This window comes from Macaca fascicularis, chromosome 6, assembly GCF_037993035.2.
Source record: "Macaca fascicularis isolate 582-1 chromosome 6, T2T-MFA8v1.1".
NCBI lineage: Eukaryota > Metazoa > Chordata > Mammalia > Primates > Cercopithecidae > Macaca > Macaca fascicularis.
The window spans coordinates 71,429,913-71,445,775 of record NC_088380.1 but is presented as its reverse complement, the minus strand read 5'-3'; the positions used below and the strand labels follow the sequence as shown (position 1 = coordinate 71,445,775).

At 39.2% G+C, this 15,863-nt stretch overlaps 2 protein-coding genes across 15 annotated transcripts in view; one reads left to right on the top strand and one right to left on the bottom strand.

Annotated features, from left to right (window-relative positions):
- Window positions 1–15,863, bottom strand: part of NLN (neurolysin) — a 103,209-nt gene that overhangs the window by 82,234 nt on the left and 5,112 nt on the right. The window lies entirely within an intron of this gene.
- The window catches only part of SGTB (small glutamine rich tetratricopeptide repeat co-chaperone beta), a 78,013-nt gene continuing 66,223 nt past the window's right edge, over window positions 4,074–15,863 (top strand). The window contains exon 1 of the mRNA XM_045393787.3: window positions 4,074–4,224. The gene's annotated coding sequence lies outside the window, so the exon portion shown is untranslated. The remainder of the gene's footprint in view (window positions 4,225–15,863) is intronic.

The following is a 15,863-nucleotide window of genomic DNA, read 5'->3' as shown; positions in this document are numbered from 1 at the left end:
ATTTACTGAGGTTACAAAGATGAATAAGACAAAGTTATTACTTTTCAGTAGCTTACAGACTTGTGAGGAAGAAATACAGAAAGAGACATTAGAATATCAGGTAGCAGGCTGGGTGTGGTGGCTCATGCCTGTAATCCCAGCACTTTGGGAAGCCAAAGAGAAAGAATCACTTGAGCCCAGAAGTTCAAGACAAGCCCGGGAAACATGGTGAGATCTCATCTATAGTCCCAGCTACTTGGGAGGCTCACTTGATCCCAGGAAGTCAAGGCTACAGTGAGCCACTTTTGTGCCACTACACTCCAGCCTGGGTAACAGAGTAAGACCCTGTCTCTAAAAATAATAATGAAATAAAAGAATATCAGGTAACAAATTCTATATAAATAAAGCAATGGAGAATGAAGAGGACAGTGCGTGTGACTCTGCCTTGGGGAATCTAGGAAAGACTTCAATAAGGATGTAACTTCTAAACTGGCTGAGTCTTTCAAGATAGCTCTATGAAGTAAGGTGGGTACATGGGTTTAATGGGGTGTGGAGGCATGGGAGGTAAGGCTAAAATAGGTTAGATCAGACTGTGTGTCTTTTTAGTGACTTTCATAAATAAACCAATGAAGGAAACAGAAATGCTTTAATTGGGTTGGAAATTTGTGATGCACAATGTATTAAGATGACGGACAGGTTGGGGCTTAAAGACAGTTCTGAATATTGGTGGCTGTTAAGTCTTGCAAGAAATTCTGGGGCCATTCTTTTCTGTTTTCCATAACTATGAGTTTCTTCTCCATCTCTCATTCTGCACATACAGACATAACCTTAGAATTCAGTTCTCCTCTTTCATACTGTTTGTATAAAGTATTTTTTTATCATTATTGGCTATTAATAAACAGCTAATGGAATTGATCTAGAGTATCATACTTTTATTTTATTTCAACCAGGATTTGTGGAAAGTTTTCTAAGTATATTCCAGAAAATGTTACACACAGTTACTTCTAACTGAAAGTTCCTTAAGTTCAATGCATCAGGATCTATATGTCGGTTAGTTATTTGTTCTATATAGTCTGTATTAAAAAGTTTAAAAATAAATGATACTTCTTTTGAAGATTGTTTTGGCCTTTTTTATCTGTAAGACAAAAAGCCTATGTTTATAAATTAATCCCCTATGTAGTCCCTGGTGCTTAGTAAATATTTGTTGATGGAATTAAAATCCATGTGAACACAGAGCTTTGTCACTCCCCAGTGCTAGCCATAGCAATACCAGCAAGGCTGACTGATCTGCTTCCCCAAGTCAGGAGAGGAATTGAAGACATTTTTCCTTGTAATTCTACTAGAATGTAAGCTCTCTGGAAATGTGGTCCATGTCCTAGTCATTTTTGTATTTCTTGGCAAATGTGGAAGAATGTGTTCAGCACATAACATGTATGTTTTAACTGTTCAATCAATGAGTATAGAAATGTGACGAAAATCTAAATTAGTCTGTCCTAAAATGACCACTAAGTTCAGTCCCAGACACCAAGTAAATAAAGCAAATGATAAAGCCATCAAAAGAAGATGCTCAAACAACAACAGAGTTGTTGAAGAAAAGTAATTATGTGAGAGACATGTCATAAAGAGGCTTTGAGTCATGGATAGATAATCTACAATACATGCCAGTACACTTGAAAAGCAAAGTGCTATGATTTGACTGCTCTTGCCTCCACCTGCTGGTATAGGAAGGCAATTTTTTAGATTGGGCAGAAATTGTTTAGCAGCAATAGAAAAATGCTAGGAAAACAGTGGGTTTTCAAAGTTATCTTGCCAAGATAATATATAAACTTCCTATAAACAACCATTCACAAAAAATGTACACCATGAACTCAGCTACAAGAATTTTGAGTATAGAGAACAATTACCCTAAATACGGAGATATTCCGACCTTTATTCTGAGTAGCCTCTAGCAGCTGGTAAAGTCAAAAGCATTATGAGTTTTCCTTCATTGTACAGTCTCTTTTTTGTATTGACAAAAACTGCATTTAAATTTGAGGACTAGAATGACCAACACAACTTCAGTGGTCTAATCTTGGTCTTACTTAGTATAAATAAACAATTTATTTTGGAAACAGTGCCACATACATCCTTAATGTGTACAACTTCCTCTAGCAGTAAGACTTAAAAGTAGAAATGGTTACACAAAGGCTCCCATAGGAATGAACAATGATTTATTTTCAACTCTTTTTACAAAATGTTCATGATCCATTTTTTTTAAAAAGGTAATTTTATTCTAGATTTTGTAATGTAGTAAGTTCTTGTTTCCAAATTTCATTGTAAATAAATGAAAAGGAACTCTTCAAAATTTTCTTTTTTGAGAGATATGTATAAAAATTTTAAAATGTTAGAAACGACTTAAGGGCATATGAAAAACTGTACGATGCTAGAAATATTTGTAATATTTCTGCCACTGACAAATAGAGCTTTTAGAAAAGGTTTGTATTACAAAGTTGAACAAAAATCTAGGGTTCTAAAAAATAAGTAACAAAAGATAATTAATTTTCTTCTAATTTTGTATATGACACAGCTAGCTTAATGATTACAGGTTCTAAATAAATTGATTATACATGAACTTGAAGAGATTTCTTTTATTAAATCCTATCCCTGGCTTACGAAAAGCCACCTGAGACCACAGAGCATATACAATCAAAAGCTGCTTCACAAATGAAATAAAGTGTTCCTTGATTCATTACTAAAGGGACTATCCACATACATGGAAAACCACAATTCAGATATTCCCCTTTTATTTTTCTCTAGAAACATGAATAAATTGCTTTTGGCACACTTAATTGGTATTTAGGGCATACTTTTCACAATTGAAGTCCTCAGTAAATTACTCAGGAGAGAGACTCTTTTCTTTCAGTACATTATTTAATACTTATGCTTGCGTGTGTGTGTCATTTACACATACAAATTTTGTGGTGTGAATGATGATGCCTAGATCCTCATCCAACGCCTGGCTAATAGTTGGTTTGCTTCTTTTTAAGACTGGTTCAGTCAAAAATAAGTGTTTATTATTTTTATGTGTGACAATGGTATTATGATTATGTTTTTGAAAAAAAATTTCACAAAGTGATCTACAGATTGAATGCAATCCCTATCAAAATACCAATGACATTCTTCACAGAAATAGAAAACCAATCTCAAAACTTGTATGAAACCACAAAAGGCTCCAAATAACCAAAGCAATTTTGAGCAAAAAGAATAAAGTTGGAGTTATCATACTACCTGACTTCAAAATATATTACAAAGGTCTGACATGGTGGCTCACACCTGCAATCCCAGCATTTTGGAAGGCCAAGGTGGGTGGATCACTTGAGGTCAGGAGTTTGAGACCACCCTGGCCAACTGGTGAAACCCTGTACTAAAAATACAAAATAAGCTGGGTGTGCTGGTGCACATCTGTAATCCCAGTTACTTACTCAGGTGCCTGAAGCAGGAGAATCGCTTGAACCAGGGAGGCAGAGGTTGCAGTGAGCTGAGATTGCGTCACTGCACACCAGCCTAGGCAACAGAGCAAGACTCCTTTTCAGGAAAAAAAAAAAAAAAAAGAATTACATATATATATAACAAAGAAGCTATAGTAACCAAACAGCATGGTACTGGTATAAAAACAGGCACATAGCTGATGGAACAGCCTAGAAAGCCCAGAAATAAATCCACGCATTTATGGCCAACCGATTTTTGACGAAGATGCCAGGAACACACAATGAAGAAAAGACAGTCTCTTCACTGAATGGTGTTGGGAAAACTGGAGATCCACATGCAGTCGAATGAAATTAAACCCTCATGTCATCCCATACATAAAAATCAACTAAAAATGGATTAAAGACATAAATGTAAGATCCTCAACTGTGAAACTACTAGCAGAAAACTGTTATGGTTTGAATGCTTGTCCCCTTTGAAACTCATGTTGAAACTGAATCCTCAGGGTAACAGTATTAAGAGGTGGAGCTGTTAAGAGATGACTGGGTTGTGAGGGCTTTGCCTTCATGAGTGGATTAATCCATTTATGAATTAGCAGGTGAATTAACAGGGATTAACAGGAGTGGGTTAGTTATCAGAAGAGTGGATCTGTCATAGGAGCCAGTTTGGTTTTCGGTGTGCCCCACTCACCATGTGATGTCCTCCACCATGCTATGACACACTGAGAAGGCCCTCACCAGATGCAGCCCCTCCACCTTGCACTTCCCAGCTTCCAGAACTGTAAGTAATAAATTTCTTTTCTTTATAAATTACCTAGCCTCAGGCATTTAATTACAGCAACAGAAAATGAACTAAGAAAATATATGGGAAAAGCTCCATAACATCAGTGTGGGCAATGATTTTTTGGATATATCCCCAAAAGCACAGTCAACAAAAGCAAAAGTAGACAAATGGGATTACATCAAACTAATAAGCACAGTAAAGGAAACAATAAACAGAATGAAGAGACAACCTATAGAATGGGAGAAAATATTTGCAAACTATACATCTCATAAGGGGTTAAAATCCAAAATATAAATAACTCAAACTCAATAGCAAGAAAACAGCCCCATTAAAAAATGGGCAAAGGATTCAAATTGACATTTCTCAAAAGATAACATATAAATGGCAAACAGGTATATGAAAAAAATGCTCAACATCAACATTAGGGAAATGTAAAAAAACCACAATGAGACATCATCTCACACCTGTTAAAATAGCTATTATGGAAAAGACCAAAGATAGCAAGTCTTTGGTGGAGAAAAGGGAACCTTCACACACTGTTGTTAGAAATATGAATTCACACAGCCATTATGGGAAACAGTATGGAGGTTTCTCAAAATACTAAACATAGAACTACTACATAATCCAACAATCCCACTACTGGGAATATACCTTTAAAAAATGAGATCAGTATGGAAGAGATATCTGCACTCTCGTGCTTGCTATATATTATTCACAATAGACAAGATATAGAATCAACTTAAGTGTCCATCAGCCGACAAACGGATATAGAAAATGTGGTATACGTACACAATGAAATATTATTCAGTCATAAAATAGGAAATTCTGTCATTTGTGACAACATGGATGGACCTGGTAGACAGTGTTAACTGAAATAAGCTGCAACAGAAAGACACATACTGCATGATCTCACTCATATGTGAAATGTAAAAAAGTTGATCTCATTACTATATCTCAAGTACTATAGAAAATAGAATTGGTCAGGTGTGGTGGCTCATGTCTGTAATCCCAGCACTTTAGGAGGCAGAGGTGGGCAGATCATCTGAGGTCAGGAGTTCGACACCAACCTGGTCAGCAAGGTGAAACCCCATCTCTACTAAAAATACAAGAATTAGCCAGGCGTGTTGGCAGGCACCTGTGATCCCAGCTACTCGGTAGGCTGAGGCAGGAGAATCACTTGAACCCGGGAGGCAGAGGTTGCAGTGAGCTGAAATCACATCACTGCACTCCTGCCTGGGCAACAGAGCAAGTCTCTGTCTTAAAAATAAGAAGTATGGTGGTTACCAGCAGCTGGGGTGATTGCAGGTGAAAGGAGGGAGTTGGAGAGATGCTGGTCAAAGGATACAAAATTTCAATTAGGAATCAAGTTCAAAAGATCTATTGTACTACATGATGGTTATAGTTAACAATATATTGTATTCTTTTTTCTTTTTTCTTTTTTTTTTTTTTCTTGAGACGGAGTCTCGCTCTGTCACCCAGGCTGGAGTGCAGTGGCCGGATCTCAGCTCACTGCAAGCTCCGCCTCCCGGGTTCACGCCATTCTCCTGCCTCAGCCTCCCGAGTAGCTGGGACTACAGGCGCCTGCCACCTCGCCCGGCTAAGTTTTTGTATTTTTAGTAGAGACGGGGTTTCACTGTGTTACCCAGGATGGTCTCGATCTCCTGACCTCGTGATCCGCCCGTCTCGGCCTCCCAAAGTGCTGGGATTACAGGCTTGAGCCACCGCGCCCGGCCTTATTGTATTCTTTTTTCTTTGTTTTATTTTATTTATTTATTTTTTTGAAACAGGATCTTGCTCTGTTGCCTAGGCTGAAGTGCAGTGGCGCAATCATGGCTCACTGGAACCTTTGCCTCCTGGGCTCAGGCGATCCTCTCACCTCAGCCTCCTGAGTAGTTTGGACCACTGAAGTGTGCCACTACATCTGGCTTTTTAAATTTTTTGTAGAAACAGGGTCTCTGGTCTTGAACTCCTGGGCTCATGGAATCCTCCTGCATCAGCCTCCTAGAGTGCTGGGATTATGGCATAAGCCACCACGCCTGGCCTTTCCCCCTCCTTTTAATCCCGGAAATAATCTCTTTTCCCTGATCTTTCGTAACAATCTCTCCATTCTGTGGTACTTATCACCTTCTGCCTTGTATTCTAATTATTTATTAATATGTGCCTTATCACTCTTACTACGTTGTATTGCCTTGTTTTTTTTTTTTTTTTTTTTTCTTTTGTGAGACAAGGTCTAGTTCTGTCACCCAGGCTGGAGTGCCGTGGTGCGATCTTGGCTCACTGCAACCTCTGCCTCCCGAGGTTCAAGCGATCCTCCTACCTCAGTCTGTCGAGTAGCTGGGACTATAGGCACACACCACCACGCCCAGCTAATTTTTGCATTTTTGGTAGAGATGGGGATTCGCAGTGTTGCCCAGGCTGGTCTCGAACTCGTAAGCTCAAGCCATCTATCCACCTCGGTCTCCCAAAGTGCTGGGAGCCACCATGCCGGCCTTTTAACAAATAATCAAAATAAGAAATAGCTCTATGAAGTCTACTTCTGCATTTACTACATAAGTAGTGTTCTTGAGGCTATGATTCATTGCATTACTCAATTTCCCCTATGCAGTGGATCCACATGATAAATTCATCTCACAAACAGTACCAGGAAAATCTTTCTTCATGACAATTCTTAATGATGTTTTTCCTTTGCCCTTACTGCCAAAAATCTCATAGTGAAGTTCCAGATCCAATTAAAGCAACTAGACTGATCCTAAGGTTTCTTTGAATTTTTTGCCTGACATCCTTTGCTCTTTACATTATTTCATATATATGTGTATACATATATATGTACACACACACACACACATATATATATACACACACACATATATATATTGTTTATGTAAGCAGTCACAAATTAATTTGGGTAAAAAAGGGAGTATAAATGTGAGCAAATAATACCAACCTAAGTGTCTTGCAAATAGAATCTAAGTTTTCTTTATATATCTATCCTCATAATATTTAGCACCGTTTCTTATATATAGTATTCAGTTATTATTTATGCCATGAGTGAATGATGATTTGAAGCTTATATATAAGCTGCTTACATGGTTTCAATCAGCTATATTCCACTACACACCATTTCTATAACTTTACAATTTTTCAGTTCACTAAAAACATTTTTGACGAGCAGTTATACACCTTACTGAGTATCTTTGGGCCCCTTCTGGCATTCTGAGAAAGTTTTTCATGTTTTTACTTCCCTTCAGTTACTTCTGTGCAGTTAGGAAAGCATAGAACTTATGGCACAGAGTGCTAGATTTACTATGGCAGGTATGAGATGCATTCCAGGATATGAATTTGCCGTCGTGGCTTCTTTGGGTTCTATGGGGTACTTTATCCAACAGGTAGGGCAAGCTGCATATCATTACTTTCTTGGTCTGACCAAGTATGTCTACTCCTCTAAGGATTATGTCCCTCCCAGTGACACTGTACTCCCCAGTCCCAAGTAACTCCCACGTCATCCATGTCCAGAGTCTTACTTTTGTGCCTGAGCTGATACCAGGTCCACCCATGGGAAGCTTGCCTTCTGTTCTTCCAGCTTGGCTGCTTCTGACCCAGTGTTTTGGAGATTAGCACCTCCTTCAATTTTTTCATATCCAGGCCAACATATTAAGAAGAGCTTTGCTCCCACGGTATTCATTAATAGGGGATTAATCTATAGACCTAACAAGTGATTGTCTGAATGCTCCCAGTCATGACAAGGAATCAAAGTCATGCCTTGTTTTTTTTTTTTTCTTTTCTTTTTTAAAGACACGGTCTCACTGTGTTGCCCAGGCTGACCACAGGTGCATGCCAGCATGCCTGGCTAATTTTTTTGTTTGTTTTTTGGTAGAGATGGGGGTCTCACTTTGTTGCCCAGGCTGGTCTTGAACCCCTGGGCTCAAGGAATCCTCCTGTCTCAGCCTCCCAAAGTGTTGGGATTACAGGTGTGAGCCACCATGCTTGGCTTTTAATATATGCCTTTTAATACATGGCTTCTCCTCTGTCTCATATCGTAATACATACTCAACATTCTTGTGTATTTGCTGGTTAAGTATAGCCCCGACAGTTAGTTTGTATCGCATATTACACAACTCCATAACTCTGTGTGTTTTTTTTTTTTTTTTTTTCTGAGACAGGGTCTTGCTCTGACAAACAGGCTGGAGTGCAGTGGTATGAACATGGCTCAGTGCAGGCTTGACCTCCCGGGCTCAGGCAATTTTCCCACCTCAGCTTTACAACTAGCTAGGACTACAGGTGCATGCTACCACGCCCTGCTAATTTTTGTAATTTTTGTAGAGATGGGGCTTTGCCATGTTGCCCAAGCTGGACTTGGGCTCCTGAGCTAAAGTGATCCACCCACCTTAGCCTCCCAAAGTGCTGGGATTACAGGAGTGAACCACTGTGCACAGCCAGCTCTGTAATTTTTTGATAATACAACTAGGTCTACTTTTTTCTGTAAATAACTTTGGTATAAAACATCTAAATCTAAACTGGCTTACCAGCATAGGGTAGGCATAGGGTTTTTGCATGAAGAAATCTGCAACCAGCTACTTCATATAGGGCTTGAAATATCTACTTTTGGCCAGGCGCGGTGGCTCACACCTGTAATCCCAGCACTTTGGGAGGCTGAGGCGGGCGGATCACGAGGTCAAGAGATCGAGACCATCCTGGCCAACATGGTGAAACCCCGTCTGTACTAAAAATACAAAAAACTAGCCGGGCATGGTGGCAGGCGCCCGTAGTCCCAGCTACTCGGGAGGCTGAGGCAGGACAATGGCATGAATCTGGGAGGCAGAGCTTGCAGTGAGCCGAGATCACGCCACTGCACTCCAGCCTGGGCGACAGAGCGAGCCTCCGTCTCAAAAAAAAAAAAAAGAAATATCTACTTTCTACTGAAAGTTATACCTGTAATTGTATCAAAATGCCAAACGTAAGCCTATACTCCCTAGATATCAATAGTGAATACTGAATTTTCAGTTATTATCACTAATGACATATTTTCATTCATCCATTCAATGAATATATTTATTTAGCATCCCTTATGTAATGACCATGTTAAGTAGTGGAGGTACAGAAATGAAAAACAAAAAAATAGGCTGCTGATTTCAGAAAACTTGTCAACGAGTGGTGAAGACAAACACCATTAATAATAACGTTTATACTATGGAAGTATTAATACAGGATTCAGAGGGAAAGAATTTAGTAGGGGTCTGGTAACTTCACCCTCAGAAAGTACAAAGCTAAGATGATGTTACTATTTAGAGATTTATAAGTTTAGAGATTTATTAGTTTACTTTTTAACCCCCTTTGAGTGAGGGGATAAACCCATGAGAGTGGGAGTAGTTTCTGTCTTATCCATAGCTGTGTTTCCAGAGTTTAGCTCAGTGGCTTGTACAGATTAAACACAGATTAAATACACATTTTTTTTGGAGACAGTCTCCCTCTGTCGCATAGGCTGGACAGAGTCTCCCTCCGTCGCATAGGCTGCAGTGCAGCAGCATGATCATGGCTCGCTGAAGCGTCGACCTCCCAGCCTCAAGCAATCCTCCAACTTCAGCCTTCCAAGTAGCTGGGACCACAGGTGAATGCCACTATGTCCAGCTAATTTTTTTTTTTTTTTAAATGTTTTATAGATACAGGGTGTTCCTGTATTGCCCAGGTTAGTGTCAAACTTCTGGGCTCAAGTAATGCTCTTGCCTCAGCCTCCCAAAGTGTTAAGATTACAGGTGTGAGACACCATGACTAGTCATATTTTTTGAATATTGGAAAACAAGTGAACAATATCTAGAATATATAAATATTGTAGAACGTAAATTCAGTATGAAAAGATAACTCAATAGGAAAATGGGCAAAAGACATTAACAGGCATAAAATACAAATGGCAAAGAAACATGAAAACATGTTCAAACTCATTAGTAACACAGCAATACGTATAAAAGCCAAGTAATGCCATTTTACAATCATTGGGTTGGCAAAAGGCCTGACAACACCAAGAGTTGCTAAGGACAGTGGATCAATGGCTATTCATGAATACTATATGGAGAGAAGGAAGTAAACTAGTATAACCACTTTGGAAAAAGAATTGGGCATTATTTGGTAAAAATGAGAATGTACATCCTACAACCTAGTAATTTTTCTCTTAAATTCATACTCACACATATGTATCAGGGACATTATAAGAATATTCATAGCAATATTGTTTATAATATCAAGAAAATGGAAGCCCAAATATTCATTGACAACATAAACAGTAAATTTTTGGAATAGTCATACAATGAAATATCTTACAAGAGTAAAAATGAACCACATCCATGTGAAACCGGTTTCGTTATGCAAAATTAAATCATATGTTGTTTAGGGAAATACACATTTGTGGTAACATCTATAAAGAAAAGCAAGAGGACAGTGATTACAAAATTCAAGACTGTGGTTATCTCTGGTATGAGGAAAGGGATATGGTGGAGGGGGCACTCGAGGAACTTCAAAGGTACTAGAAATGTCATTTTATATATACATACATTTTTCATACTAGAAACATTTTATATATGGACACATTTTTCATCCTTTTAATCACATTTATATACGTATATGTATTACATTTTTGTGTATATTTCATAACTCAAGATAAATGAATAAGTATTAGTCAGGTTCTGGAAATGGGAGGGAAAGAAAAGAATGTGCCAAATAAGGGATCAGCTTATGTCAATTTAAGGCCAGGAGATAAGGACTTAAACTCTCTGGCTGAAGCGTTGAGTTCACTAAGTGAGAGGGGAAGCTGGGAGAGCTACACAGGGGTCAGATTGTACAGGGATTTCTAAACCATATGAGAGTTTTGATTGCTTTATGAGTTAAAAAAATTATAAACTGAAGTATGACATGTCACATTTGTAGTTCTTAAAGATCTCTATTTTCATCAGGAAAATATATTAGTGGGAAGCAAAAATTGATGCTGGGACTCATGATGAGGATTTGGATTATGGTGGTGATACTGGGAACAAAGAAAGGAGAAAGAATGTGAAGACTATCCAGGACTTGGTGTTGGTGGAAAAAGTAAAGGAAATAGAGAAAAAAGCAAGGAATGGCTCCCCGGCTTTGGACTTGGATAAATGGTGACATTGAGCCAAAGAACCAGGGCAAAAAAGCAAGACAGGGGAATGCTGTCAATTTAGGAAAAGGTGATATTGAGATTCGACAACATAATAGGTGTTCAATAAGTATTTATTATATTAGTCTGTTCTCACACTGCTATGAAGAAATGCCCAAGATTAGGTATCTTAAAAGGAAAGATATTTAATAGATTCACAGTTCAGCATAGCTGGGGTGGCCTCATGAAATTTCGAATCATGGCAGAAGGGGAAGCAAACACCTCCTTATTCACATGGCAGCAGGAAGGAGAAGTGCTGAGCAAAGAGGAAAAAGCCCCTTATAAAACCATCAGATTTTGTGAGAACTCACTGTATCATGAGAACAGCATGGGGATAACTGCCCCATGATTCAATTACCTCCCACCAGGTCCCTCCCATGACACGCGGGGAATATGGGAACTACAATTCAAGGTAAGATTTTGGTGGGGACACAGCCAAACCCTATCACTTATAAGATAAAAAAGTGGCTGACTGTGAGACCTCAGGAGCTGTCCAACTGGTAGTTGGAATCTAATATCATTCACCTACTTCTTTTTTAAATATATAATTTGTGGTTCCCTATTTTGTATCTTGGCAGAGAAGCTATGACACCTTAAAAAGAATTTCTATGAAATAAAAATAATGTACAGATATATAAATCTCAGTGTTAGAGTGGTCAGATCTATGTAGCCCTGAGAGTATGGACATTATACATTGTAGCAAGCAGGCTTCATCAAGCTGTGATTATTTCAGTCACTACAACTCCACCTGAGATGTGAGGCAGAAGTAGAATTTTTCTTTTGGTGTTGACCACAAATGGGATTAAATATTAAAGATACCAGCAAAGTATGGCTGGGAAATATGAGGACTTCCTCCTGAATGCCAAACAGGAAGCACAGACAATCTCAGAGTCGGTAGAATGGGGCAGAGTCTTTCTAATGTAAGCTATGGTGAATGGGAAATCCAAATTTCATAAGCTGGACTTCCTTTTATACTTGCAGTTTCGGTGTTGATTTCCTTTTTGTTTCACTCAATAATTTGAAGAAGTCTTTTTAAAAAAGTCAGCCCTCATGATAGATAAAGGATTTAAGTGTGGAAAATGGAACATAAAAGTACTAGAAGAAAATGTAGATGCTGGGTGTGGTGGCTCATGCCTGTAATCCTAGCACTTTGGGAGGCTGAGGGGGAAGGATTGCTTGAGCCCAGGAGTTTGAGACCAGCCTGGGCAACATGGCAAAACCCTTTCTCTACAAAAAATACAAAAATTAGCCAGGTGTGACTCATACCCGTAGTCCCAGCTACTTCGAAGGCTGAGGTGGGAGGACTGCTTGAGACTGGGAGGCAGAGGTTACAGAGATGAGATTGTTCCACTGTACTCCAGCCTAGGTGACAGAGCTAGACTCTGTCTTAAAAAAAAAAAAAAAAGAAAATGTAGGTGATTTTTAAAATGTATAATATTGGGGTAGAGAAGGACTTTCTAGGAATGAGACCAAAGGCAGAGGTCATAAAGGAAAAGACTGACATTTCTGATTATATAAAAATTTAAACTTTTGTAGAGAAAAAGCAAAAAAGCAAAAAGCAACAATAATCCACCCCAAAAGTTCAAAGAGCAAAAATAACTGAAACATCTATGAGGGGCTCTTACAAATTAATAATCCTAATTTTAAAACTCCCAAAATAAAACTAGGCAATTCAAAAAAGTAAAAACAGTAACTAATATTTCTCGAGATCTTATTATGTGCCAATACGGTAGACTGATGACTAAAATGGCCTCAATTTTCCACCTGCTATGTGTCTATGTCTCTTAACAATGTGAGTTTGCTTTTCTACCCATCAAGAGATACAGTCTGTTTCCCCACTTCTCGAATCTGGGCTAGCCTTGTGACTTGCTTTGACCAGTAGAATGTGGCAGAGCTGATGAGGTTCCAGTTCCAACTGCCTTCCACTCTTTCATGGAACCCTGCCACTGCCATGAGAACGAGCCAGAGGTAGCTTCCTGGAGGACGAGAGGTCACAGGAAAGAGGGCAAAGAGCCCCAGCAGTGGTCATCCTACATCACCAAACATGTGGCAGAGGACAGCAAAGAGCTGCCTACACAACCCATGGCTGACCGAAGGAGCATGAATGAGTTAAGACCAGAAAAACCGCCCAGCCAAAATCTAGATTTCCCAGCAAAAATAAACATTGATCACTGTACTCCACTGAAATTCAGTTTGTTATACAGCATTTTTGTGGTAATAGGAACAGATATAACCAGGCAATGTTCAAAGTGTTCTATATTTATGTTTCAATCTTAAAAGGTGAGTACAGGCCAGGCACGGTGGCTCACACCTGTAATCCCAGCACTTTGGGAGGCAGAGGCAGGTGGGTCACTTGAGGTCAGGAGTTCAAGTCCAGCCTGGCCAACATGGTGAACCCGTTTCTACAAAAATACAAAAATTAGCTGGGCATGATGGTGGGTGCCTGTAATCCCAGCTACTCGGGAGGCTGAGGTGGGAGAATCGCTTGAACCCAGGAGGAGGACGTTGCAGTGAGCTGAGATTGCGTCATTGCACTCTAGCCCAAGCAACAGAGCGAGACTCTGTCTAAAAACAAAAACAAAAACAAAAAAACAAAAAAAAAAAGAAAGAAAAGAAAAAAAGGGTGAGTACAATTTTTCCCTCTCATCTCATCTCCTACTCACTTGCCTGACATTTATTCCATGCTAGTCACAATGGTCTCTGCACTTTCTCAAAAACACCAGGCAGAGCCCTGCTTTCAGAGCCTTGGTATGTGCTGTTTCTCCTGCTTAGAACGACCTGCCTCAGGTATTCACATAGCACAACTACTCACTTCTCTTAGATCATTACTCAAGTATTAATATCACTTTCTTAGCCTTTCCTGTTGACTCTACAATTGCCTTCCTATTGGTATTGAGCATTCCCCTTTTGCTCTGAAACACATTTTCCCATCTAACTTACTATATATTTTCCTTAGTTGTATCTCCCACTGGAATGTAAGTTCCATTAATGCAAAGATTTTTGTCTGCTTTGTTCATTGCTGTATCCCCAGACCTAGAATACTGTTTCGCATATAATAGACAATAAATATTTGGTGAATGAAGAAATCATCCAATCAATTCCCAATTTACTGAGAAGGAAACAGATACGGAGAACTTAAGCATTCTTGCCTAAGATCACAGTGCTAGTCAGTGGCAGAACCAGCATTCAAACTCAGGCAAGCTGTTTCTACATTTATATAGTTGACTCTATCATGCTACAAGCACTTTGTAATGCGCAGCTTGGCATTTACATATGCACTCAATACACATCAATTTCCTTGGTTCTTTATCTTTAATTTAGGTGGTTCTCCCCAAGGAAGTCCTGTGCTTTGTCTTAACCAAAGAGGTGATAATGTTTAACTTTGAGAAAGAACCAGGTTGTTTCTGACCAAAAAACCAGTTAAAGGACAACCAAAAAGGAAAGAAGTCAATCCTCGGCCGAGTGTGGTGGCTCACCCCTTTAATCCCAGCACTTGGGGAGGCTGAGGTGGGCAAATCATGAGATCAGGAGTTCGAGACTAGCCTGGCCAACATGGTAAAACCCCGTCTCTACTAAAAATACAAAAAATTAGCTGGGCATGGTGGCAGGCACCTGTAATCCCAGCTACTTGGGAGGCTGAGGCAGAAGAATTGCTTGAACCTGGGAGGCGGAGGTTGCAGTGACCCGAGATCATGCCACTGCACTCCAGCCAGGGCGACAGTGTGAGACTCCGTCTCAAAAAAAAAAAAAAAAAAAAGAAAAAAGAAATCCTCTTTTATAACCAAATCCATTTGTACACATAATCTCAATCTATCTCTTGATACTTTAACTTAAAACCCTTTTTTTATCAGATTTTTTTTCTCAGTACTATTCTCTTAACATTTTGGAGATTATGCCTACTGGTTTTAGAGGAATAATCTCAATTTTATTTAATTACACTCAGACACGTAAATATTGTTAATTTTATTAATTTGTAATTTAGGCCGGGCCCAGTAGCTCATGCCTATAATCCCAGCACTCTGGAAGGTTGAGGCAGGCAGATCACTTGAGCCCAGGAATCAGAGACCAACTTGGGCAACATGGTGAAGCCCTGTCTCTACAAGAAATACAAAAATTAGCCGGGTGTGGTGGCACACACCTGTAGTCCCAGCTACTTGGGAGGCTGAAGTGGGAGGACTGCTTGAGCCCGGGAGGTTGAGGCTGCAGTGAGCCATGATCACGCGACTGCACTCCAGCCTGGGCAACCAAGTGAGATCCTGTCTCAAACAAACAAAAACACCAAGAAAACTGTAATTGAATTTGTCTGACTTTCTAAGATTTTCCACATAAATAAATTTTCACATCAGAAAACAAATAACGATTTGGTTTCCAGATCACAAGTCCTGAATTTTTGTTTAGGAATTATACTCACTGAATAAACCTTCCAAAAATGTATGAAAATACAAATTATAATAAGAGAAATTTCCAC